The sequence below is a fragment of the Petaurus breviceps genome, unplaced genomic scaffold (assembly GCF_028583685.1).
Source record: "Petaurus breviceps papuanus isolate PSGF00001 unplaced genomic scaffold, PetGlider_PUasm1.0 90667, whole genome shotgun sequence".
Lineage (NCBI taxonomy): Eukaryota > Metazoa > Chordata > Mammalia > Diprotodontia > Petauridae > Petaurus > Petaurus breviceps.
In genome coordinates this window covers 8586996-8607511 of record NW_027187302.1, presented here as the reverse complement: position 1 = coordinate 8607511, position 20516 = coordinate 8586996, and the positions used below count along the sequence as shown (strand labels likewise).

The following is a 20516-nucleotide window of genomic DNA, read 5'->3' as shown; positions in this document are numbered from 1 at the left end:
CTTGTTTTGGTAGTTTTGATAAGCTTTCTATAGCAGTTTTAGCCAGTAATAAAGAGAAAAACCACACTGCGTGCTGTGTAACATAAAGATGATGGGAGTTCTTGGTTTCCGCCAATAGAAATGACTCATCAGTATCAATAGAATTGTGACTTCTAATAATAACCTAGTTCAAGACCTTTAAAACATGTGGTTTTAGCCCCTGCTGTTAGTGAAAGGTTGGAAAATATTAGTTTAAGCCTTTTTAAAAAAAATTCTTCACATCTCTTGATTTCACCCAAGTATAAAGTTGTTTTTTAAAATGGTAATTATCACACCACTGTTTTTCATCTTACTGTTTTTAGTTTCATTATGACCAAATAACCAAGCCCTGATCTTTTCATCGGTTAGAAATCTGTGCACCAAGCATCTCCGATTGTTAAGGGAGCATTCCGAAGGAGCTGAAAAGCAGGTCCTCTGTGAACCCAGAAAGGAAACAACTGGCACACACCACCTCAGCCCACTGAGATCCGCCTCCTATTTTCCACTTCCATTGATCTTGTCCTGGGGGCCCCGAGGTAATGTTAACTAGTCTCTATTGCTCTTTGAGTCATTGTCAAAGGATTCCAAGGGGAAGGTTAACAGAAAATAAGAGTCAGAGAGGAAATAGCAATGTGTAGAATGAGCAATTATTAGCCTTGGAAGAAATTTGCTGTTTCCTTTCTAATACCACAGCTAATACCTAGAAATAATGGAGTGTGTGTATGTATGTATGTAGTGCATGTGTTTCCATGTAATCTCTGTTTTTTTTAAATAGGTAATTTTCTGAATATATGTTAAGCAATTTTCAAACAATCACAAAATCTCAAGATTGGAAGGAAGCTTAGTGACATCTGATTCAAAGATTCTTAACCTTTATGTGCTATAGACACCCCTTTGGCAGTCTGCTAAAGCTTATGGACCCATTCTCAGAATAATGTATCTAAATGCATAAAATTAAATATGTCAGATTATAAATGAAATCAATTATATTAAAATACAATAATCAAAATATTTTTAAAAAACAAGTTCATGGACTCTAATCCATTAGATACTTGAACAAGAATCTCCTCTTTAGCTTAGCTAACAAGTGGTCATTCATCTTTGCTTGATGAGAAAGGGCACCTACCACCCATCTGGACAGTTCATTTCATTGTAAATGTTTCCAGCTTGCCTCAATGTAAATCTTTATGCTTTGGGGTCAAGTCAGCTTGTAGCAATGATCATGAGCCCCCACCCACTGCAGAGTTCCCCTTTGGGTATCATAGATTTAAAGTTGGAAGGTACCTTGGAGGTCTTCTAGTCTAATTCCCTCATTTTGTAGATGAGGAACTGAATCCTAGAGAGGTTAAATTATTCTCACAAGGTTCCAGAGCTATCATTTGAATTCACGTTCCTCTACCTTCAGACCCAGACTCCACACTCCAGTGTACAATTTGGAAAAGTCCGAATTTATCCCTTGATTTCATATAGTGAGAAAAAGAATGATTTACTTAGAATAGAAAATATTGTGATATCAATAAAGTGTATCAACAGCAAACATCACCTGTAGCTCCAAACCAATTCCTTCGTTTCCTTTATGCCTCCTCAGAGATGGAAGGTTATGAGTCCAGCCCATTTCTAAGGTCCAACCAGGGAAGCAGGATACAGTGGATTACTGGCTTGCCCCTCTGATGCTCAAGGAAGAGGTTGTAGCTGGGTTTCTGTTGCTGTTCACCTCAAGAATCACCAATAGATCAAGAATTGGCTGTTGCTGTTCTCATCACCCACTGGAGAAGTCTCTCCAGGATCTGAAACATGCTGAAACATACATAGGGTCACCTTTCATAAAATCCACTGTGTTGACTCCTAAGACAGGCTTGGGGTCAGAACACATCTGAACAGAGGTTCCTATCTCCATTATCAGAAGTGTACATTTCAAGGGAAAAGATCAACCTCTCACTGTCTCAAATGCCTTGGGGCAATAATTGGAACAGCTAGGGGAGAAATCTATTATGTGAGCAGCCATTTTTTTCCATTTTGCCTCTTCTGCTTTTCATATTCATGCATCAGACATGCTGAGACATGTGGGCAAGACAATGTAGTGCTAACTTCATCAGTTCTATGTGTATGACTTTGAACAAGTCACTTAATATCCCTAGGCCTCAGTTTCCCTGTGTGAAAAATGAGAGCATTGGACATGACCACTAAGATACCTTCTAGCTCTAGAGCTATGATCTGTGATTCCCAATACTCCGTTTAAAAATATCGGTTCTAATTGTCTAGAAACTTTTTCATACACTGAGATGAAAACTACCTCAGTAACCTCCACACACTTCTAGTTCTTCCATCTGGGCAAGTTAAATTCCTTTTCCATGTGACAGCCCTTTATATACTGGAAGACAGCTATCATCCTTTTGCCTTCTACTCACCCCCCTTCTTTTCTTCATCCTAAATAGCTCTAGTTCTTTCAGTTTATTCTTATATGGCAGAATCTCTAAGTCTTTGACCATTCTATTCACCCTTCACTGGACACTTTTCAGTGTTTCTCTCTAGTTTAGCTGACATCACAAAAATTTCCATTCTGTAATAGTGACATTACCTTATTATCTTTAAACCTCATCTCTTATTTATACATTTTTACCTGGTACAGTTAAAACAAATTATAGTTGGCAGTTTGAGGATCCATAAGAACCTCATTATTATTATAGACTTTCTTTATTACAGATGCTCCACCTTTAAAAAAATTTTACTGTGTCTTGGTTATGAACTGTTAGAGACAGAGTACTTTGCATCTTGTTTCCACCATGCTGATTGAACTGAGACCTCAGTATCCTGTACATATATATTCCTGTAGGACTTTTTCTTTTTTTTGGTACGATGGGAGACAACCTGGTGGAATAGAAGATGGTGCTGGATTTAGGGTCTGGCACCTTGTTAAGAATCTAAAAAAACTCATTTACTTCCTACCTGCTTGACCTTAGACAATCACTTGCCAATTTGTGCCTCAGTTTCTTCATCTGTAAAATTAAGGGGCAAGGGTGGTCTAGAAATGGCCAAGGTTTCTTCTCTAAATCTGTGACCTTATGAACGTAGTATAATTTTAATGCATATTTGTTAGACTGAATTAGATAGAATGAACTGTCTAGGTGGGTGGCAGGTGCCCTTCATCACTAGTGTTCATTAAGCAAAGATGAATAACCACTTGTTGGCTAAGATAAAGATGAGATTCTTGTTCAAGTACTGAGTGGATTAAAGCCCATTAACTTGTTTTTAAAAAATATTTTGATTAATGTATTTCAATATAATTAGTTTCATTTGTAATCTGATATATTTAATTTTATGCGTTTAGATACATTATTCTGAGAATGGGTCCATAGATTTTAGCAGACTGCCAAAGGGGTGTCTATGGCACAAAAAGGTTAGGAATCTCTGAATTAGATGTCACCTTCCAACCCTGAGATTTTGTGAGTCTTTGAAAATTGCTTAGGGGCAGCTAGGTGGCGCAGTGAATAGAATACTGGGCCTGGAGTCAGGAGGACCTGAGTTCAAATTTGGCCTCAGACACTTAACACAAAAAAACTAGCCGTGGGACCTTGGGCAAGTCATTTAACCCCAATTGCCCTCCAAAAAGCAAAAAAAAAAAAAAAAGAAAATTGCTTAGCATATGTTCTCAAAATTAGAATTTATTAGTTGAGCTTTTGTGGTGATCTTGCTGCATTTTTTTTTCATGCGTAAAGTCCCAACTAAAATCCTGTCTCACATGGAAAGCCTTTCCCAGTCCTCTTAATTCTACTGCCTTCCCTCTATTAATTATTTCCTATTTATCCTTTATAAAGTTTGTCTGTATACATTTGTTTGCTTGTTGTTTCCCCCATAAATCCTTTAGGGATTGTCTTTTGTCTCTTTTTGCATCCCCAGCATTTAGCACAGGGCCTGACATGTGCAATTATTGTTAGGCAGGTAGGAGGTACAGTAGTTAGAGCACTGTGCCTGGAGTCAGGAAGACCTGAGTTCAAATTTGACCTTAAACTCTTACTAGCTGTGTGACCCTGGGCAAGTCACTTAACACTGTTTACCTTAATTTCCTCTTCTGTAAAATGAGCTGGAAAAGGAAATGGCAAACCACAAATTATCTTTGCCAAGAAACATAAAGAATCAGACATAACTGAAGAACAAGGAGCTTAATAAATGTTTATTGACTGTCTAACTATACACTCTTTTATGTTTCATAGACACATTTTTATACAAGTTCCCAGTCTTGTCTTCCTTATCTCTAATATATGATTTTGTTTTTGTGTATTTACGCAAAGAGCTCTCCTATTCCTTTTTTTGTCTGTCTTTAAGTCTCTGTGAGTTTTTTTCTTCCTATATCATAGTATCATACCATATTAGATCTAAAAAAGCCTTAGATATTGCTTAACTTGCTTCTTTCCCCCCATTTCGCAGGTGAGGAAACTGAAGCCCAGGGGAGGAGCTAAGTGGTCACCCTAAAGTCACACAGGCCATCATAGTGATATGATAAAATGCAGCATAAATACCAAACATACTTAGCTTAAGTTTTTTTAATTACTTACAGTGTAAATCATAAGAGGGTACACTTAGTTTGATAGGGTTAATCATGTTACAATTTGTAAGACATTTTTGGGAGGCCAACATTTAAACCATAAAACCATAGGTTTTCTTTAGATACTTAAGGTGACCTTTACAATGGCAATACCAACTTCTTCCTGCCTTTAATTGCTCTCTTCCCCTCCTCAGTGACTCAGAGGTATCATGCCAGATAGACAGGGCAAGGCAGGACAGGGCAGGGATGAGGGGGAACTGCCATAGTATGCCCCTTCTCACTATAATGGCCCACGGGATAGAGAGGAAGGGGACAGAAAGCTCTTTTCATGTTGCACTGGTCTGTAAAAGCCTTGGGAAGGCCCAAGAATGCATCGGTTTGTTGTGAGGGAGGGAAAGAAACATACAGAGTGGGCAGGATGAATGGGGGTCACCCTAGGTCTACAGAGTCATAAGCCACAGAGGTCATTTGTCCAAGTCATAAATGAACAAAAATCTTCTCTCTGGCACATCTGACCAATCCAGCCCTTTTTATAAAGACCTTCAGGGATAAGAAATATACTTTCTCCTGGCACAACCCATTCTCCTTTTACACTTCTCTTATTTTTGAAGTTTTTCCTTCATTAAGTTGTATCTGCTTCTCAGCTTATTCCTGTTGCTTTGTTGTTGTTATCTAGAGTTAAGCAGAACAATCCTTAGGTACCCTTAAGTCTTCTCTTTTCCAGCCCTAACTTTCAGCTTTTCTTCGTATGGCATGGTTACCAGTCCCCTCACCTTCCCAGCTGCCTTACAGTTTACTGATATCTCTACACCAGTTTACTGACATTTTCCCAAAATTATTGTCCTGAAAACAGTTTGCCACATCTGGTCTAACCAGGATAGAATACAGCAGGACTGTCAGCTTCTTCATTTGGACATCAGTTCAGTCTAAGATCTTAGCTTTTTGGCTGCCCTATCATACTCTTGACTCACGTTAAACATCGAGACCTAGATAGTTTTCATATATTATCTAGCCACATCATCCCTATCCTATACTTATTGTAATTCATTTTTTAAAAATCTCAACTATAGTACTTAACTCTTCTGCCTATTAAGGTTCAGCAACCCATTTCCTGATAGTTTAGACAAAGGGGTGGGGAACCTGCAGCCTTAAGGCCATATGTGGCCCTCTAGGTCCTCAACATATGGCCCTTTGACTGAATCCAAAGTTCCCAGAACAAATCCCCTTAATAGGAAGATTGTTCTGTAAAACTTGGACTCAGTCAAAAGCCCACATCCAGTATTCTAAATGGTTTAGAGCATTAAAGAAACACCTTGATTCTCCTCCCAGCTCCTTCCCCCTACCCTTGGCTTTACATTTTTTTTTAATAAGTTCATTCATATATGAGGATTATTGGGCAACATGGTACACAGTATCTTTCATTCAACAAAAAATGAATTATCTACTGTCTATAGAGCACTTTGTTAAAGTGCTGAGGGAAATAGAAAATTTAGATAATTGGATTAGCACTGGAAAAGATCTTAGAGGTCATCTCATTTAACAGATTAGGAAACTAAGACCCAGAAAGCATAAATGACTTGTCTGAAGTAGGAAACAGATAGTTAATAGCAAAGCTAGGATTCGAACCCAGGTCGTCTGGCTCCAATTGCAGTACTCTTTCCTCAGTACAACCACCTTGCCTCCTATGTGATAAGATGTGACACTTGTTCTCATGGGGCTTACATTCCAGCAGGTGAATAAGAAATAGACACAGATAGCTATACTAAAATCTGATATTTCATAGTAAGTGGAAGAACTCATGCAAAGTATTGTTTGTCCTACTGCATCTGAAGTGTTGGGGTTCAATTCTGCTATCATATTTTAAGAGTGACATGGATATACCAGCAGAGAACACCCAGAGGATGTTTGCCAGTCAGGGTGGCGAGGAGTCTGGGAACCATCCCACACAAAGCTACATTGAAGGAATTCAGAAATTAGAAGCTGGAAATTAGAAGAAATAGTGGAGACAAGCTGGCTGCTTTTAAATATTTGAAGGTCTGTGTCATTCAAATTAATGGGTTAAATGTTGAATCTGCTTCATTCCTTATCCTCGCCAGTCCTTCACGCCAGGTTATCCAGCTTTTCATACGACATCCATAGAATACCTATCTCTTAATGCAATATTTGCTAAATTCCAAAGTGAAAGGGTACTTAAAAACAGAGATTAGAAATGAGCTTCAATGAGTGCCCAAATGCTTGTAGAAAATAGTCTGAAATGTCATTGCTCTTTGCAACAAAGAGTTATTTGCAGTAACAGAGTTACTTGGTCAAAGCACTGGCTAATTCACATTTCCAAGTCTGTTTTCTTTTGGCAAACAGCCCAGAGGAATTAGACTTAAAAGCAGATTCTGATGTGATCTGGTGTGTGCATGCACTTGAATTGGGTATTTTGTTTTTGCTTTGTTTGGTCCCTCCTTTTTTAGGACTGACTTTTAAAAAGCCTTCTAGTTTCTGGCTTACTGTGGCAGTTCTTTTGGTTTTGTTTCCTTAATCCATGAACAATTGGGGGTGGGGGGAGATGGCAAAACACTTCAGAGAGTTGGACAGTGTCCAACATGGCTGTCTGATGATGATGTAAGTGACAGGGCTACTTAAGCTATATTAGCCCTAAAGAATTAAAAATAGTTAATATAGTTACCAAGAATTGATTTATCAAGACCAGTTGTGTCATCAGGGTCCATTCTTGAAATAATAACTGTTAAAATACAGGTATTGGAAGTATTTGGTTTTCAAGAGAGCTTTAGAATTAAGAAGGCTAACAATAACTTCTCTTTATGTAGTACTTCATGGTTTGCAAAGTGCTGTCTTCATGATCCTCTGAGATAGAATAAGTGGTATTCTTCTCAATTTGCTGATTAGGAAACTGACACTAGGAGACTTTAAATGCCTTCTTGCTCAGGATCAATCCTATGAAGCCAAGAGTCAAACCTGGGTTTTCTGGCTCCAGGTTCTTTTTAATTAAACCACATTGCCTTTCTGCTTATCATCTGATATCCCTGTAGAATTTCATTTGGTCTTATTTTTTACAATGTTGCACAATGATTTGAAAACATATCATCTAGAGGAATGAGAAAGATTCCCCCAAAGCTAAGAATTTCAGACCTTTTAGTGCCATCTAAATTGGGTACCAGGAAAGGTATCATCTTACACAAAGGCTAAATCTCCACACTCCAACACAGTTTGTCTTTTGACAGAATTTCATATTTGACTATTGTACTTCTGCTATATGCACCAACATTCATCAGTCAAGAGACCACCCTTCATTTAGCACCACTGTGATGGTGGCACTGTACTTGACATTGGGGAATACTGAGAAGAATACAAGGTATACTCTCTGCCCTCAAGGAGTTTATAGTCATATATATATAGCACAAACATGAAAAATTAAATCATAATGAGAGAATATGAAATAAAACAGTATAAGAAACATTGAGAGTCAATATAAAACAGTACAAGAAACAGTAAAAGTCAGTAGCTTTCTGTTATTATGCATTTTCTCAATCAGTAGATCACATTGGAATCTTCAAAATTTTTTGCAATAAAATATGTCTTCATTCTTGAAAAGGTTGGAAACCATTGGTGTAGACAATAAAGGTTATAGGATTTCAAAGTGGGAAAGATTTCCGTCAACCTAGAGGGCTTCCCAGAAAAGGAGAGGTTTGTAGGAAGGGTAAGTTTTGTATAGACATAGTGGGGCGAAGGAAGCTTTCTAAAGGGGTTAGTATGACATGAGCAAGATCCCTACATTGGAAAAGTACAGAAATGTTTGGGGCAAACAAGTTTATTTGAAAGGGACAGTCTAAAGAAGATGAGTTAAGGTTGGAATCTTTTGACAATGGTCTTTTAAAAAAATAGCTATTGATGTTTTACCGTGCAGTCAGCAATGTTTACTGACATCTTGCCCTGCAAAATTAATTGGAAGAGAGCTTCTCCTAGGAGGAACACAGAGGCTGTGTCTTTAATTATTAGAAAAATGTCCAAACAGTACAGTTATTTTAGAACCTCATTTCTATACCTGAAAGCTGTTTTTGACAAAGCAATTGATATAGAAAAAGCTGGAATTTGGCCTTATGCCACATTTAGTTTAAAAAAAAAACAGTTAATACTTTAAATTTTTACTTTTTAAACAAATGGAGATTTTATAACAGAAGTTTATGGAGAGAGTGGTATTTTTAAAATTTATTTTAAGCTTCCATGAAATTTATGGACTTTTCAATTGGTAATATTATTCAGATATTTAAAATAAAGGACTACACCTTCTCACAATGCAACAAGCATTTTGTCTGTTAAAAATATTCAAGCCCACAAATTGTAACAGTATATCTCTCCAATCCTAAAAATCGTTTTAGTCGTTTGGCTTTCTGTAAATACAGTTCCTGCTGATAGATGGCTGTGGAAGGCTGATAGGAAGTTGGACAAAAGAGAAGCTATTATAGATTCTAACCAAGTATGAATGACTAGGGATAATTTTTTCGTAAATGAGGAGGGGTTTGGAATTGAGGGAAGAAAGATGAAATATTAAAATTTATTATTAAGAATACTGGGGACTTGTTACACTTTCCTCTATACCTGGCTCTTTTGTTTAGGGTTATTTTCAGGTATTGAAATGTGCATTTTTACAAAGGAAACAATTACAGATTTCTTTGTCAGGTTTTAGACATTTGAACTAGTAGACATTTATCTACTGGTGCATTGAGGTAGGCAGGGTCAAAACTGGAGGACTTTTCAGAAGACAACTCATGTTTTTTGGAAGTGGTGATTGAGAAGAAAAGGTTATGTAGACCTGAAGGAATTTTATCACTAGAATATAGTTGAAGTAAGGTGGCAAGAAATCTGGGTTCCACTATGATAGAGCTGTTCTAGGACAAGCTCTCTCTCATGCAATTTCTCCAGTTATAAAATGGGAGTAACAGGGATAAAGCTCTTTAATAGTGCATTTAGCCTGTGATCTCAACGTAAAAAAGAACAGTCTTGTCATTAATGCATTAAAATTATGTTTATAATTCAAAATCTTATGTTAAGCTATCACAGTATGAACCCTATTGCCTTTTTTTTTTTTTTTTGGCAAAGGGTGGGGAGGGTCTGAATCTGAGACATCACTGGTATGAGGGAACTCTAGGTAAAACTCCCACCACCCATGAATACCAGCAATTGGTCTATAATTTATAGTCTTAGAGATTTGTCTGGGAGCTCTCCAAGGCTAAGTGACTTGCTAAGGGCCATATAGCTAATATATGTCAGAGATAAGTTTTAAATGCAGTTGTCCATATGCTGGCTTTTCATCTACTGTGCCACACAACCTCTACTTATAAATATCTAAATTTGGTTTATATATGTATATACTGATATAAATGATGTGGGAATACTCTTGGCCTCCAAATACAAAATGCATTTTTCCTTATGAGAGAATTATTTTTTTTAAAAACCTCACATTTTCCTTTAATACCAGTTGAATAACTATTAAAGGAAATGAATTATAGACATGTGAATTTAATCCAATTTTAGTTCATTCCTTCCAAATTAAATATAAAATTAGAGTGTCTGGGGGGAAAAACACATACCAAATTTTTTTAAGCCATATTTAAAAGAGCAGGTGTCCTTGACAATGATTCGCTTTGCAGGTGCTGTTTTATTTAACTGCTTAAAATAGTGATTAAAAATTATTCGGGTGAAACATAAAGCAAAGTTACAAAAATGACTTGTAAACACTTGTTCTCATTTTTTCTTTTCTTTCTGCTTGATTTAAGTCATTTGAAATTCTGAAACAATTCCTCTCTCCTGATTTACCCCCTCTACCCGCAACAAGCAAATAAATTTTAAGCTTGTGTGAGGTATTACATTCAACAAGGTGCAGCCTTTTTCTTTGTAAGGTAATTCAAGATCATGGGGATGTGACTCTTCCAAACCTGATTCTAAGGAAATGGAAAGTATTCACTGCTTTTGGATCTCCTGCAATCACAGGATATAGAACTGAATGAAACCCTACTGAGTATTGACTCCAGCTCCTTAATTTGACGGCTGAGAAAGCTGAGAGGTGAAGTAGCCTATTACCGAAGGTCACCCAGGTAGTAAGAGCCAGGATTCTAACTCCCAAAGCCCACTCCACCACACTTCAATTATGGTTAAATTTGCCAGTGAATAATGGAGTTGGGGGACCTTGAATCAGCTAAAGTGTCCCCCATATAAGGTCACTACAAACTTAGAATCCATGCACATTTAAACAGTGACGCTCAGGAAAATTGTAAAGTTCTGCAACTTCAGCCCTTTAAGTGCCTGCCTGCCTGAGTGACAAGAGGCTATTTCATCTTAAGATGCAGAGGTCATATCCTTGCTTCACAGCAGTTTCCAGGGATGTGTGGGTGAATTTGGCAGGGGGGGGAGGGGGGAGTATCTCCCCTTACATATAGCCCAGGTTTTAAGGGCAGTATTTAAAGAGCATGGGTTAATCTCAAGGAGAGGTTTTTCCCACTGCCCTCCCTCTTCCTTAAGTTGATACTTATGATACATTTTTTTATACGTTAGCCGATTGTGTGTGCGTACTTTGTGGCTGGGGAGATGCAGCTGGAAAGTGTGTGGGGGATTGTCTGCTTCCTCTGAGACTGATACAGGTGGTCAGGTGGGGGTGGGGAGGGGAGAGGCCATGAAAAAGGTATGACACCCACTTCCTTTGGCGTATGTTGTGATGTGCTCTCAGCCCACCATCCCCTTCTCTAGTCACACTTGAACAGGATTTTCTTGTGGTAGTTTTTTCTTTCGTTGCTACTGATTTGCCTATTGGAGGTTTATGACTAAGGCTGTGGTCAAAGATTCCCTATTTAGTTATGAAAAATCTTTCAAATTATCTTGTGTTGCTTTTCTTTTTTCTTTTCGCTTGTGGCTTTTTTTTTTCTTGCCCTTCATATTTTCTATAACATGCAGAAATTTTCCATAATGCTAATAAAATATTAGCCTACAAGCACTAGATTAAAATCACACTGATAATAAAGATAATATAGAAATAATTAATATGAATTGTTAATATAGGACCCTCCCAAAATCAGTTTCTTTTAGGCAGATACTATTTGGCCAAATGTATTATATTAAAACCATTGATAATTATTCAGAATCGACACAGGAATACCTAGCTTCTTGGAATATTGCCATGAGGCTATCAGGATTAGAAGGTCATTCCTTCAGTCATTCTTTCAATGAGCATTTATTAACACTATGTATTCTGCACCTGTGACATTACCCCATATGGATTCTCCTACTTCTCTGTTTACCTGGCTGACTATTTCCCATCCCCTCCCCCCCATTTCCCCACCTGGTCCTGCCTTGCTCATTCACTTTCATGGTTTCCACTACCATCTCAACATTGGTAATTCCCAGATCTGCATCTCCTGATCTGATTTCTCTTTTGAACTCTATCCCTATATTTCCTACTTCCCAAAGGACATTTTCACTAAGATTTAAAGTAGGGCTCATCATCCCCTTTTCTATACTCTGCCCCCTGACCCAAGTGACTTCCCTTCCTTTTAGATAATAGCAATGACAATACCTTTTTCCATTCACACAGGCCCCAAACCTTAAAGTTACCTTTTAATCCTGCCTCTTCCTTAGCCTATCAATATAGTCAGTCACCAAGGCTTTCTAATTATTTCTCTGGAATGTCTCCCATTTCCATCCTTCCCTTTTTACTCCTACTCCTGAAACCTAATCCCCAGAGTTTAATATTTCATTCCTGAATTATTATAATAGTTTCCCTCCTTGTTTCTCTATCTCTAGTTTCTTTCCCTGCCCCCAGAACTGTTTTTTTGGTGTTTTTTTTTTTTAGTCCATAATTAGGGGAATAGGAGAAAAGGAACCAGCAAAGGAAATAGTAAGAGGAGGAGAATCAAGATACTCTGGTGACATAACGCAAAGGGAGAAGAGACTAGAGAAGGAGAGGATACTCAGCAGTGTGATACATCAGAGTGACTGAAAAATGAGGACTCAGAAAAGGTTATTGCATCTGAAAGTTAAAAAGTCATCGCCAACCTTTCAGAATGTGGTTATAGTTGGGCGATGACTCTATAAACCATATTACTCAGGTTTAAAGAGGGAATGGGAGTCATTTAGCTGATCTTTTTTAATAGGCTTGAGCCACACCTTCCTAAGAAAGCTAAATTTTTTATTTAGTTCACTTCTAGGATCATACTCTGAAGAATCCAAGATTTGTAATCTTTCACTGACACATCAAAACCTTTACACACCTTTGTTCTAGAGTTCTTATTTTTTTCTATGTCATGGACCCCATTTATAAGTCTGGCGAAATCCTTGGACCCTTTCTCAAAATAATATTTTAAAACTTATAATACAAAAATACATAGAATTACAAAGGAAGCCAATTATATTGAAATGCATTCATCAAAATATTTTTTTAAAAAACAATATTTTTCAGAGCCCAGGTTAAAGCACCACTGCCCCTAATTGTTGAATTGCTGTGGCCACAATACCTTGTCCCCCTTGGCCAATCTTGTGTCAAGGAGACTCTCTAGACTGGATAGGCTGGTCTGGGGAGGACAAATTCACAATCTTTCCCCAGTCCTTTATTTGAAACTTTTCCAGCTTGTTGTATAACCTGCCCAGGCTTGCATTCATCTGGCATGGCCCTAAAAAAGGCAGGGCCATCTCCACACCATGATGAAGTCATCCAGGAGCCTTCAGTAGGGAATAACATAAGCATATAAACATAGTTTAATACATATTCTGTGACAGATTCAGGGACATTGGTTGTTCCCTGGCTGATCTGTACCTATAGGATAGGGATTGGAGTTTGACTTGTAATTTCACTGGTATAAGGAACTCCAGGTGAGTAAATTTCTGCTACCAGTGAAGATCTGGAGCCTTCTCTGCAACCCATGGTCTTAGAAAGCTGCCTAGGTTACTGAGAGAGGATAAGTGACTTGTCCAGGATCACAACAACCAGTATATGTCAAAAGGAGACCTTGTCAGGTCTTCCTGACTTGGAAGCCAGCTGTCTTACCATTACACCATCACTGCAGGAACCATATTCTTTTTCCTTTCTCCATATCCATAGGACTTAGCTAAATTCTTAATAAATATTTCTCGGCTGACTATCCCTATAAATATACATGATTTGTCATTGTCTCAGTGCATTTAAATAGCCCCGATTTCTACTTGTTGAATGTAAATTCATCTGAATGAATGACTAAGCACTCACTAAACACTTATATGTGCCAAACACCATGATAAGTAAGAGGTACAAGTACAGAAACAAAGGTGATCCTAGAGATGGCGTCACTTGTGGGATGTATCAGGTTGTGACCTAATATCGGAGCAATTTCAGCACTAAATTGATGTGCGCTTCTTAGATCAGCTGTGGCTGAGGGTGATCAGAAAGGGATTTTCAGTCATATGTGCTCACAGCATGACCCCAGAGAGTGACATTAGATTAGCTCACTGTTTATTTACCTTTTGATATAGTAAGACACTATATTGAATGTATTGAGTCTAGAAATGTGTCACCGTGTTTCCCCGATAATAAGACCTATCCCGAAAATAAGCCCTCCCCTTACTGTGTAAGATTCCTCTAAAATAAGCCCTCCCCCGAAAATAAGCCCTATTGAGATTGCTACTGTAGTGAAGGTGATCCCCTGCACTACACGCTACATTACGGTACCCTCTGTATGCACCGCGCCCCCCCCTCACCCCCGTGAAACGCACGCCACGCTCCCAGATGCATCCAATCAGAGCTGCAGCAGTGAGCGTGTCATCCTGTTCTTCCCCAGTGATTTGTTTGCTGGCACAATTTTTTGTTCACATTTACCTGTTTATTAAAATTGCTGTCAATGTTCATTAAAATAAGCCCTCCCCTGAAAATAAGCCCTCTGGTGTTTTTCTGTCCAAAAAACTTAATAAGACAGTGTCTTATTATCGGGGAAACACGGTAGGACAGAGTCACACATAGCACGGTCTACAGTGTCATCAGTCTTCCTCCGAATTCCAATGAAAGCAAGGGTAACACTTCACAAACATACAAAATGAGGAACTTTCACTCGTAAGTAAAGCGCTTCTTCAGTGATGTAATGGACTCATGATTACATTGATATCAGTACCCTCCACAAATGCAAGCTGGACTCTTCCACGCTATCTCACTTGAAAGGCAAAAACAAATCATTGTTAAAAATTTTTGAGTTCCTACTTAGTTATGAATCTAGTGGAAATGCAGAATTTCCTTGCTTCTGTCTCACATCTGTGTAAATTGTGAAGATGTTCATTGATGATAATCTAGTCACAATTATTTTTATTTAAATTTACAGGTTTAGAAATGCAGCTTTCTGTAGCGGTAGTTCAAATTTATGGGAACAGTAATCTGTGTTTACAAATATTAGTCTTCTTTTCCTACCTATCCTACCATCCAGTCTTGTTCTTCAATGATAAGTACAGCTTGGTGAGCTAACCAGTTTGGAAAAAATCATTTTGGGGGGCAAGGAAGGATTCTTTTCACTAAAATAGAATACAGGAAAAGTAAATTGTTATTTGATATTTTTGGCTATTTGAATTCAGGATAGGTGAAGAGAGATCAATTCAATCCCCTAAACATTTATTAAGCATTACAAAGTACCGTGTTGAGTTTATGCTCAGGGTACAAAGTTAGTGATAACACTGGCCCTGCTCTCGAAGGACTTAATGCCTTATGGTCTGTTTCAGGGGTGGGAAACTTTCAGCCTTGAGGTTCTCCAGTGCGACCCTTTGACTAAATCCAAACTTCACATTATATGTATACATCCTTAATAAAAGGATATGTTCTGTAAAACTTGGACTCAGTCAAAAATCAGCCCTCAAGGACCTAGAAGGCCCCATGTGGCCTTGAGGCCACAGATTCCCCACCCCTGGATTTATTCAGTAAGTATTTTTAAATACCTACAGTGTGCCAGGTACTGTGCTAAGTGCTAAGGATATGAGTACAAAGAATGGAACAATCCCTACTTGTAAGGAACTTACAATCTAAAGAGGGAAGCAAGTACATTTCTCAGTATATATAGCAAATGCAAATATACGTATATAGGAAGTAATTAAATACAAAAATGAGAGATAAAGAGTCAGAGATGGGGCATGGGGAATACAAGTATACAAATAACCATGATACAAGAGAAAGTAAAATAAGTACAAAAGAACGATTCAGGTAAAATGCTATGAGACATTTGACATTGGAGACCATTGAGCATTTACTGGATTACTCTGTGTGTGTGTGTGTGTGTGTGTGTGTGTGTGTGTGTGTGTGTATGTGTCTGTTTGGGGGTAAAGAGAGTGGGAGAGGAAGTGTTTGGGGGTTTTCATATTTTTTAGCCTTCCTTTTTCTTTCTACAGTATTTCTCTCTAAAAGATCAGCTTGCTTACAGGAAACCAGTCTCTGTGTTCTTGAGCATAATACAGCAAAAAGATGTAGGGTGGGGCACCTTCATTGTGGGGTATACTGTATCTTATCATGTAAAGCTTGGCAGAGTTGTGTATTTAAACCACAAGTTAGTCACTCAGAGATGAAGGAAAGGAAAGGTGTTGGCCAGGGAAGATGACTTCAGGAGACATTTCCATGCCATGTGTGTATTCTGTGCTTTAAAGAATAACAAAATCTGAGTAGGGAGTAGACATCTGGTCCACCTTACACCTGAGAAAGAATCTTTTCTACAGATTGCCTGACAAGTGGTCACCCAACTTTTGCTTAAATACCTCCAGTGAGGAGGCACCCATTACCTCCCAAAGATCCCATTCCATTTATGACTAGTGCTGATTGTTAAGAGGGGCAGTAGGATAGCAAAGTGCATAGAGTGCCAGGTCTGGACTCAGGGAGACTCAGTCTTCTGAGTTCAAATATGGCCTCAGATACTAGCTGTGTGTCCCTGGGCAAGTCCCTGAACCCTGTTTGCCTTAGTTTTCTCATTTGTATAATGAGCCAGAGAAGGAAATGACAAAACGCTCCAGTATCTCTGCCAAGAAAACCCCAAATGAGGTCTCGAAGAATGAAGAATGATGGGAACAGTGACAAAATTATTAGGAAGTTTTTCTTTATTTTGAGTCTAAATTTACCTCTTAGTAACTTCCACCCCAATGTTCTTCCTCTTATCTTCTGGGACTAAATAAAAGAAATCTAATTCATGTTCCACATGACAGCTATCATATTCAATCTGAGCCTTCTCTTCTTTAGTGTAAACAACCCCCATTCTTTCAACCATTCCTCATGTGATTTAAGGCCCTTTACTAACCTGTACAGAGGGTAGTATACTCTCTAGCTTAATAAATCCTCGTTGCCTTCCATTGCATTGAATTGAATTAAACTGATCAATTGGCAGGAAAGAGAACTCTAGTTAGACCTAATATATTGTGATGATTTTCTCCATAGGGAAAATGTCTTCTATTCACAAATCCTCCAAACCAACTAATGATGTTAGAGACCATTTTTTTTTTTAACCTCTGGTGGCTCAGTGGATCTCAGCACACTGGGCCTGGAGTCAGGAAGACCTGAGTTCAGATCTGGCCTCAGGTACTTACCAGCTGTGTGATCCTGGGCAAGTAACCTAACCCTGTTTGCCTCAGTTTCCTCATCTGCAAAATGAGTTGGAGAAGAAAATAGCAAATCATTCCAGTATCTTTGCAAGGAAAACCCCAAATGGGGTCACAAAGAATTGGAGACAGCTGAAAAACAACTGAACAATGACAACAACAATTTGTTTTGTTTTTGCCATTCACTGTGAGATGAGGAAACATGTTTTAAATGAAAGAGAACTCTCTGGATCTTGAGATGGAGGGATACTGTTTGAGTCTGACACTAACTGTATGAACACTTCACCTTTCTGAGTCCTGGTTTCCAAATGTGTGTAAAGGTGAGCTGTTGATTGACTAAATTCACCATATCATCCCATCCTACTTAGACTAAGGGATAAGATGTCCTGATACCTTAATGAGGTTAGAACAAGTCTCAATCAGTCCATCTCAGTCTTGGGCTTTAATTTCAATCAATCAATCATAGACTTTAGACTGAGTGTGAAAAGCCCTTGGAACTGTAGTCATGTTTTACTGGAATTGTATTCAGATTGGCTCAGGAAACTGGGTCATGACCAAGGATTCATCTGTGAATTATCAAGCTGATTGAGAATTGAAGATATTTCAGAAATTTAAGTAACAGCATTCTACTAAAACCCTTGAATAGGAACTGCTTGGGAGGACTTGGTGGGGGGGGGGGGGGAGGAAGTGCTTTAGTTTAGGCCTCTATTTAGGTCTTTCTTCATGCCTTTCCCTCCAAACCTTTTTGACCAGAGGGGAGGAAAAAAAAACTTGTGAGCTTTAAAGGGGTTAGAGGATTTGGGACTTCCCATCAGTGACCTAATGGTATCCCATTGGGGGAATCCGAAGCTCAGTTGACAGCAGTGTCTTCAAAGACAGACTATGCCTAGATTCATGATTCCACAAGGAACCCAGAAAAGAAGTCACGCTGAGGCAAACTTCTTTAATATCTTCACAAGGGGTATTCAGAATACTTTGAGCAACTAGGAACTTGATTATCCCTCCTTGACTTTGCCACATATGCTCTCTAAGCTGGATCTCACTTCCCTCCATCATGTTTGGTTAAGTTCATCACAGACTTTTTCTTTTTTTTCTTCTTTTTTTTTTTTTTTTTTTGGCTTTTTGGAGGGGGGAAGGCAGGGCAATTGTGGTTAAGTGACTTGCCCAAGGTCACATGTCTAGTAAGTGTGTCAAGTGTCTGAGGCCGGATTTGCTCTCACAGACTTTTAAGGAGGGGATGTTTTCTGTTGAATGTTCATATTGTGCTACCTTAGTAAAACTCCTTTCTAAAAATTGCTTAAGACTTGCTGACTAAATTGGTTCCCATTTGATAATCTAGGGGGGAAGGCCCATCAATGAGGATGATGCTGTTTTGCACTAGAAAATAACCCTCCTAAGTCCTCAGAGGTACTCCTTGAGCCCTAAGGGAATATAGTAGCCAAGATCTGGGAACCTGACTCATCAGGATAAGTGGGAATTAGATAGAATATGTACCAGAAAGCTTGTGTTACATGTGTAAAATTGGGATAAGAATTCTTGAACTTTCTGTGTCATTGGGTAATTCTAAGGATCAGATGAGATAATGTTTATTAAGTGTTTTGCAAATAATAAATGTCCTAAATGTATGTTGAACTGTTAGTAGTAAGACTTTTTTTTTTTACCTTTGTGAATGTCATTGGTGGCCACATTAACTGAATTAATTAGTCAAGATCTTAAAATGCAAGGTAGGAATTTATTAGCATATTAGCACAGACAGAGTAGAAAATTTTCTTTATGTCAGATTTTTTAACTTCTAAATAAAACCTGGTATAGACAAGAAGCATATCTCTGTCCCTTTGAAATGATTAGCCTAGAAGCATTACTATTGCCAGGGTAATCATTACATTCCAAGAAGTCTTTCTTGATCCCCTTAGTTTTGCTGATGTTGCTTCTTCCTAAAATCGCCTTCTTTTTACTTATCTCTGTATATGTTTTATCTTCCCAGTAGAAGGCAAGCACCTTGAGGGCAAGGACAGTTTTCCTTTTGTCTTTATATCCATAGCATCTTAACATCTGGAACGTTATGGGGGGAAGGGGACTTAAATATTTGTTGCATTGATTGTTGAACCTGAAAGGAGTTTTGTAACACATAGGGGAGTAGGCAACTATTCTCTACTACCTTTGCATAGCATAACAAGCACATTTATAAAAATGAAATCGATCAACCAGATTTTTCCCCAGACACCAGGAAATTCCTCAAATGCTTTCTTGTCATATGTGCCAATAACATAATTAAGAGTTATTTTTAAAAGATAGTAAGGTCATCAACATTCTTTCAAAAATAAAGTAGAGCTATGATCTGTTTTTCTCACCATATCAGGCCTGTTATGAGGACTAAAAAAAGAAAACCACTTTACCAAGATTAATGTCTGTAAATACTTGCCCAACTATCCTAGAGTACCCTTGGATGATATTATGAACTCTTTCTAAGTATTTATTTTAGCACTAATATTTTGCATTAAAACACCTCTTTGGCATTCAGAGCTCTTCACAACCTGGACTCTTGCTACCTTCATAGTCTCTTTATTTATTCATTACTCCACTCTGTGGTCTAGCCATGCTGTCCTTCTTGCTCCATCTCCCCCTCTTCCTTTGCATTGGCAGACCCTGATGCCTTGAGTTCTTTTTTTCTTGCCTCTGAGCTCTTTCCTTCAAGCCTTGGCTCACACCTCACCTTCCACAGGAGACATCTTGTCTCCCACCCATAGCTGCTAGTGCCTTCCCCTTTACAGTTCCCTTGTACATGCTGATGTATGCAAACAAATCATATCTCTATCTTTATGTGTATGTGTTGTCTCTTCCATTGATGTATAGACTCCTTGAGGGGAGGGATTGTTTTGCTTTTTTGCCTTTGTACTCGCAGTATAGATATAATACAATACCTAGTGCTGAATTAAAGCTTTCTTTGTCATTTTCCCCTGAACACAACAATCTTGGGCAGGATTTCACTTCCATTCCACTCATTCTTACATTCATGGAGCAAACATCTTTTGAGCACATACTATGAGCAAGGTATTGTGTTAGACACTGGATGGGATTTGAATCAATAAGCCAGCAAACATTTACTAAGTTCCTACTATGGGCCAGTACAAAGAATGAAGCCATACCTTAACAGAAGGATTTTACTTTAAAAGATAAGTAAGTTGGTTGGTTGGGTGATTTGCTGCCATCTTATCCCATGAACACTGGATTTGGAGTTTGAAGGCCTGGGTTTGAATCCCAGTCCTGTAACTTACTATCTATATGATCTTTACCTTTCTTTCTTTCTTTCTTTCTTTCTTTCTTTCTTTCTTTCTTTCTTTCTTTCTTTCTTTCTTTCTTTCTTTCTTTCTTT

General features: G+C 38.2%; 1 protein-coding gene across 5 annotated transcripts in view; it reads left to right on the top strand.

Moving 5' to 3' along the window:
- Window positions 1-20516, top strand: part of BACH2 (BTB domain and CNC homolog 2) — a 429780-nt gene that overhangs the window by 15489 nt on the left and 393775 nt on the right. For 2 of the 5 annotated variants that reach the window (XM_069065157.1, XM_069065155.1), the window contains one exon: window positions 388-554. The exons of the other annotated variants lie outside the window; for them this stretch is intronic. The gene's annotated coding sequence lies outside the window, so the exon portion shown is untranslated. The remainder of the gene's footprint in view (window positions 1-387; window positions 555-20516) is intronic. 5 annotated transcript variants of the gene reach the window in all.